The sequence below is a fragment of the Theobroma cacao genome, chromosome 3 (genome assembly GCF_000208745.1).
Source record: "Theobroma cacao cultivar B97-61/B2 chromosome 3, Criollo_cocoa_genome_V2, whole genome shotgun sequence".
Lineage (NCBI taxonomy): Eukaryota > Viridiplantae > Streptophyta > Magnoliopsida > Malvales > Malvaceae > Theobroma > Theobroma cacao.
The window spans coordinates 7,295,408-7,302,665 of record NC_030852.1 but is presented as its reverse complement, the minus strand read 5'-3'; the positions used below and the strand labels follow the sequence as shown (position 1 = coordinate 7,302,665).

General features: G+C 30.8%; 1 long non-coding RNA gene across 1 annotated transcript; it reads right to left on the bottom strand.

Moving 5' to 3' along the window:
* Positions 5,575-6,823, bottom strand: LOC108661093. The gene is made up of 2 exons (XR_001926905.1): positions 6,448-6,823; positions 5,575-6,081 (listed from the first exon to the last, which is right to left on the bottom strand). It is a non-coding gene; the product is annotated as an uncharacterized LOC108661093 (long non-coding RNA).

Below are 7,258 nucleotides of genomic sequence, written 5' to 3'. Positions count from 1 at the left end.
CGGAGTACTCTTATTTATTAGAGAGAGAGAGAGAGAGAGAGAGGGGAAAGGATAGAGAAGGGGGAGACGTAAGAGGGCAGGGAATAAACAGGCTTGGTGGAAAATATCTTTTCTGCGGTGCAAATACTATGACGACTGTTTTGGACCGTGTTGAAAATCTCTTTGAATCAATTTCCGTTTATTTTTTCACCAAACATTTGCAAAATGCTAAGCTGCGCGTGAACAATGTGCGCTTCCTGCAGTTGTTTGCCTTTGGCACGTGTTTTCCACTCCATAGAAAAGAGTGTGTGTGGATAAACCACCCAAGCCGGCTAACCGTCTGATCGCCTCACGGGTGTAGATTTATAACCTCGGAGTTCAAACCTGAACTTGGTTCAAATTTCAAACCGGTGATGCCCTTTTCCTATTCAACAATTTTCCTTCCAATCAAGCTTGTGACATCAATATTTAAGGCTCCGCCAACCGTTGATCTGTTACTAAAATTTTCAATGAAAAACCGAACTAATATGTTTAAGGAACGGATCAAATATCGAACTACTTAGATAAGTTCGGTCCATTTCAAAAATCGAATTAAACAAACTTTTACAATATTTTACCACATTTTAAGATAATACATATAAATATAAATTTTAACATGTTCAAATAAATTCAAAAATAACTAACAATTCAAAATTATTATTAAATTTTTAATAATTAATAGTTCGATGTGTTCGATTGGAAACTTTCTCAACAAAAAATCGAATCAAACACTTCAAACTAATTGAACACCCTAAAAACCATTCTTATTGAACTAAAAATAGCGAACTTGCTTCCATTTGATTGTTTTTTTCTGATTCATAACGATTTTGCTCACCTATATTGACCTATCAAACATATCAACAACAGCAATAATAGTAACAAATAATAATAAGAGTGAATCTGTTTTCACATATATTTTGATTTATTTAATTAAATTATTATTATTTCAAAATGATATTCATATGGTATTCTTAATTTAAAGGTGAAAAAAATATATATATAATACTATTATTGGTTAGATCGTGATGGCATGGTCGCATTAATGATTCCTTACCACATAATTAAGTTGGTGTGAAAAGGTGATGTGAATATCATGGAGGTCAATGTTGGCGAAGCCTTCAATTCGATTGGTATAGGGCCGAGGAAGTTCACCCAAAAACGCCAGCCTTTAGGATTATTGCATTTGACGACGACTTGAATATATTATCTTATCAAATTTGATAACTAAGGCATTAAAGACCCATTGTTTTCAAATCCAAATTTAGGAACTACAGAGACCTCATCTCATCTTCTCACCCCCTCTTTTCATGATTTTCCGCAACCACTAACCACATATTCTATCTTTTGTCAAAACTCTCCAATTTATGTATGGCAGTTATAGCAAAATATGTCACTCTTTTTCTTCTTTTTTTTTTTTTTGAAAAAAAAAATATGAACAAGTCCAGAGAGAGCCCAAGAGGAATATCAAACTGTGAATCTAATTTTTTCTAATGAAAATTAATAACAAATTAATGATCATTATACCAAACTTTACACTAGAGATTAAAGAATATAAGACTAACATGTAATTTGAAATTCTTGACCCATCCAAGTTAGTTTAGAGGCTTAGGGCCTATAATCTCTCTTTTTATGTTTTTCCAAGTTATAATTCGGATAAATTTTGAATATGGAAAAATAAAATAAAATAATTTTTATCGTGTGTTTAAACATTTGACTCATTAGTTAATGTATAATTTTTTTACTTAAAACAAATTAAAATCCCCATTCTCAAATAAAAAATAATCATTTTCACCTATTAGAATGTTGATCCAAATAAATAATATTAACCTCAGTCTAATTAAAAGAGACAAACATCATCCACATTATTGAGTTTTAGCAGTCAATACATGTCAACGTCAAGCCATAAAAATATATGAGCTGATATGAAGACGACATGAATAAATAATATTTAATTATATAACACTAACACGTAATATATGAGATTTAAAACTCATGCAATAAATATTAATAAATTGATGATTTTTGTTATTCAACGCACATACAACATGGAGTGACATTCTGTTCATGCTTCGAACACCACCCATAACAAAATCCAAACTTCAAAGGGAAAAAAATTAATTAATATCTCTATGTCTTTATCCTTCAACTTATTTAGATATATCAACTGCTGAGTGTCTATTATTTTTTAAAAACTTTAATCTGAATCAGATTATTTTACAAGTCCAAACTTTGTAAATGTTAATGTATTTTCAAAATGAAAGATTATATCTTTTCATATAAAAAGTTGTGACTATTGAAAATACATATCAATTGAAAAGTTATATCATATAAATTGTAAGTGGTTTTTTATATAAAAGGTTATATCTCTTGATAAAGTGTATGTAAAACACCTCTAAATCTAAATATTATGAAATAATTGAAAAATGTAACTATTTAAAAATTATGATATAAAAAGTTATTTTCTCATTTTGTGGTTCAAAGGATATGTCTTATAATATTAATAGTTATCTTTTTATAATATAATTATTAAAATAATATTTTTATTCAAAAGTTACGTGTTATAACATATAAAAATGTGTTTAAGACGTAAAGATATTCTTGTTGGAGACAATGAAAAAGTTACTCTTATTAGGTAAGTCTTATTTAATGGACAGACAGTACACATCAAAGCTTAATTAAGCCAAATTTAGTCAATTGATCTACCCAAATAATTAAGTCAAACTCTTTTGAACCGTAAATTTCATCCAATTCATGAATTCAGACATTCAAAACTCCAAGGCTGCTGAAAGGAAGTTCCCAATGAAAATAGAAACCCAATAAATATGGGTTCCTCTTGCCTTGAGACGGAGTGATTCAGATAACAACACAACGTATTTTGAGGGTAATCTTGTCATTTAGATAACAAAGGCTGAGCAGCCAATTTAGTTGAGGTCGCGTTGACATGGGACGTTATAGGCGGTTAGATTTGTTACTTGGCAGCCAGCAGCCGTTAGTCAACTCGTTGCACTGCTCTGCCACGTGGCAAGCGTCCTTAGCATTACGTTGCATTTTTTGACACGTAGGCTGTTGCTCCACCACAATTATTCCTGATTATGTGGCATACTATTCTCTAGAAAGTTTACGTTTTTCATGCGAGTGACGTGGCTTTTTGTTGTTTTGAATCACCACGTTCACCTTAAATTCACCAACAAAACCAATTTGTTGAAAGAAAAATAAGTCCCTAATGTTAAATTTATCATTATACTCTATTCCAACGATGAATTTTGTCACTTTATTTTAATTTAGTTGAATTTTATTATTAAATTTTGATTTTGAATATTTTAAGATAAAATTTCATAAAAATAAAATATTCCATTTGTATTGAATTAAAAAATAAAAAATATGATATAACAAGGAAGAAAAATTATTTCTTTTTCTAAAATAACTTTTTTAAATTTCTGAAAAGAAAAGAAAAGGATGAGAGAAAAAGAGAGAAAACCAAACAAGGTATAATATCTAAAAAAATTCCTTAACTATTAAGAAAAATTCCAATAATCTTTTACTTTTTTATTACTTTCAATCAAGTCTATGTATTTTTATTTTGAGTAAAATAAATATTTTTATTTTTATTTTAAATTAAATAAACTTTTATAACTAATAATTAATTTAATCAAAAAATCATTTGTCATTATGTTCTACTTCGCACAGACATGGTATGCTAACCTATTATAATGAATGATGATAAGATATATTGATATGATATGATGATATGATAATCTGATATTTTTACTCTTCACATCAACACCATGTCAACCATGTCAACACCACGTGAGTATAAAAATGACAAGTAGCATTTAGTCTATCATTAATCATAAAAATTTATTTGATTCAAAATAAAAATATAATAACTTAATTAAATGCAATAAAGGAATAATAGCTTCTTTGAATTTGTTTAAATAATTTAGGAGAATTCTTGAACATTAATTATGTGAAACGACCCACTCTTACAGTTGTTATTGACGTACAAGTCATATAAGCAAGCCTACACAACCTGATAAACCTTCTAAATATATTAATCTCACCAAATAAATTCTTTCCTTTATCATGTGCTAACAATGCTATATAACTAGAATTGCAAATTTAATTCTTAAACACTTATAAAAATTATTAACAAAAGATTTAAAATATATGTACAATATGTCTTAAAATGTAAACCTTCAAACATTACTCTATTTAAAGTTAATCAAATAGCATCCAAGGAACTCGGCCCAAAATAATTTTATGAATACATCACTTTATTTAAGAATGGTAGACAATTTGACATCTAGACAGCAGAGTGACACAAAGAAAGTGCTATAAGATGCCAATTACTTATGCAACAAGCTGATGCCCCCTTGCCACAATTACTCATAATTAATTCCCTTATTTACCATTGTCAACTAGTTTGGGTGAACCTTTCATACTCAGTGAATGAACAAGAAGGGAAACAAACATTAAGGTAGAGCTTTTGATAAAAGCCTAATGATAGTATATATGTATTACGAGATAAACTGTGCACAGAGTTAATAAATCCTGTGCAAATCAATATAAGATGTTTAAATTTAAATCTAAAAATTTTTAATTAATTTTGAAGCGTAAAAATCTCATGCTCGATAAAATCAATTAACCATGGCAATCTTAAACAATATAATTTCCCCGAACGTCACGTAAACGGATAAATCAAAGCCATGGTTTTCTCAAACAAATATAATAGCAATGCAATGCTCAATAAATAAAAACGCATCAATTAAGGTATCCTCGGGTAGGTCTAATATAGCCCATAAGCTCTCTGATATCAATAACATCAACACCTACTCATGGGAAATCTCAACGCCAACAAATATAAGTTGGGTCTTTAAGTGCCCCTTTACCTACTCGTGGAAACTCTCCACGTCACCAAATATGAGTCGGGGCTTCAGGCCCTTCTTTACTTACTTGTGGGAACTCCCAACACTACCAAATATTAGTTGAGGCTTTAGGTCTCTCTTTATTATTAATTATCAATAATCAATAGTCACTACTTCGTGCACAAAGACCAAACAAATCTGGTGTGGTAATCGGACCTATACCCGTTAGGTTTAGCTAAGAAAATAAACCAATGGAATTTCAATTGCGTATAATCAATTCAATCATAAGCTCAAAAGGCATGTATGCATGTCTAAATCATGAAAGTTGTGAGCGATATATAACCAAGTTCATCATAAAATCAGTGAACATTAACATAGCAAGTTTGCATATGAAAATCAATGAGCATGGAATAGTTAAAATATTTCACTCAAGCATCATGAAAATTGCCATCAAGGTAGATTAGAAAACTCATTAACGACCACTTTAAGGCCTTTATATGGGAGTGTAATACATACAATTTTGAATTCTTCAAAATAGAGTATAAAATCTCATCATATTTCAAAAGCTTGTTTCCCATTTTGTAAACAGCTTAATAGTTTTGATATGCTCACAAAAACAACACGTATAAAATGAGTTTAGTAATCATTCTTAGTCACTAACAGCTCATGCAACCCAATTACAATCCAAATATAAACATCAGAACTCAATGTAATTGAATAATATCTAAACAGTGGACATATCTAACATATTTAATATATCATATTCGCCATTCAATAATACTTTAACAAGGAATTGCCCACTCACGTCAATTGGTGGGATTTCTCACCAATATTACTAATCAACTTCCTTTAGCTTAAGCTTGATTCAGCCAAGGATATAGCAACTGAAATCACCACCACCATCCAAGCCTTTGACAGCTTAATGCTTCGACCAATGTTCCAATCACCTGTGCCTTCACCAATTATTGTTTAACAACCGAGGCACTATCTCAATTATTCACTAGCAATACACATCATAGCATTGCTTAGTAATATGTTAAATGCCAACCTATCTACACATTCGGCCAACAAACTATTTGGAATTAAATTACCAAATATCATTCATTTCCTCTCCTTTCAAACTTCACCAATCTCTGCCCCTTGGTGCTAGGCTATGTTTGATAAAATTTCCAACACCTTTATTGGTATCCAACCGAATCTGTTTATTTGTATACTTAGATCATTAGTTTCAACATTAATCACATTTCATGCTAGCTTGCAAGCTTATGTTGAGTACTAAAAGCATACATTATACTCTCAACCATTTGTCATACCTTTGAACCTTAGCTCAACTTCCAGCAACTATGCATCCATATACAAACACAATTCAAATTTCAGAATCCATTACGACTCAAAATTTAAAGCTCAACTTTCATAACTTTTAAGTTAAAATCCTTTTAACTTGAAGATGCCCGATTTAGTATTTCCCCGACAACTTCAATCTCCCGCCTACCACATTCAAAAAATTAATCTTTCTACTGAATACTCCGAGAAATATGCCTAGTAAACAATATAACATTCTTACCTTTCTTGGTGTGTCTACATGGGTTCAGAAGAGAACCTCACGGCAACAACTTTCTTCAAATTAAATCAAATGCTCAAAGATTTTTCTCCTCTCTACTAGCTTTCCTACCTCCTACATCAAACCTTCTCCAATGGCAGAATGTTTAATACTTTCAACTTTTTTTTTCCGTAGTTTCCTTGGCTGCTCCACGTTTAGAACAACCCTTAAAATACTCGGGTTTCAAAGAAGAAATGTAATTCCTTTCCTTTTTTTTTTTTTTTTGTTTGGCAACTATCTTCCTAGAAGGAAATTTTTTACTGTCCTCGGGTTTGAGAGGAAAAACTTGGCAGAAAAGGGTTCTTCAAATGGGCGGATTCTACAATACACAATGCCCCTTTTTTTTTTTTTAAATCTTTGGTAAATCTCTTTCGTCCACACTTGGCAGGTCACATGCATGTTTATTAGCCACGCGTATTTCCTAGTTCCTTGTGTGGCTTCACGAGTAGACATGCATAGGCCAAAGGAAATTCTTTTCTTGCACGCTACTTGCATGCTTACCCCACTCCGACATGGGCGGCATCCTTTGGTCCCCCACTAGCATGTATACTTTCTTTATTGAATTCTTTGAATTTCAAATTGAAGCATAAATACATTTACGTACACTTTTAATTACTTTCACAAAATTCTTCAATCCGTGAGTTCGTCACTCCTCCACTTTGACTGAACTTATTTACAAAATGGCTCAATAATATTTTAATATTTTATTTAGTCACCATTAATAAAATAATATTATTTTATTATAAAAATATTATTTTAATCCTACATTAACTTC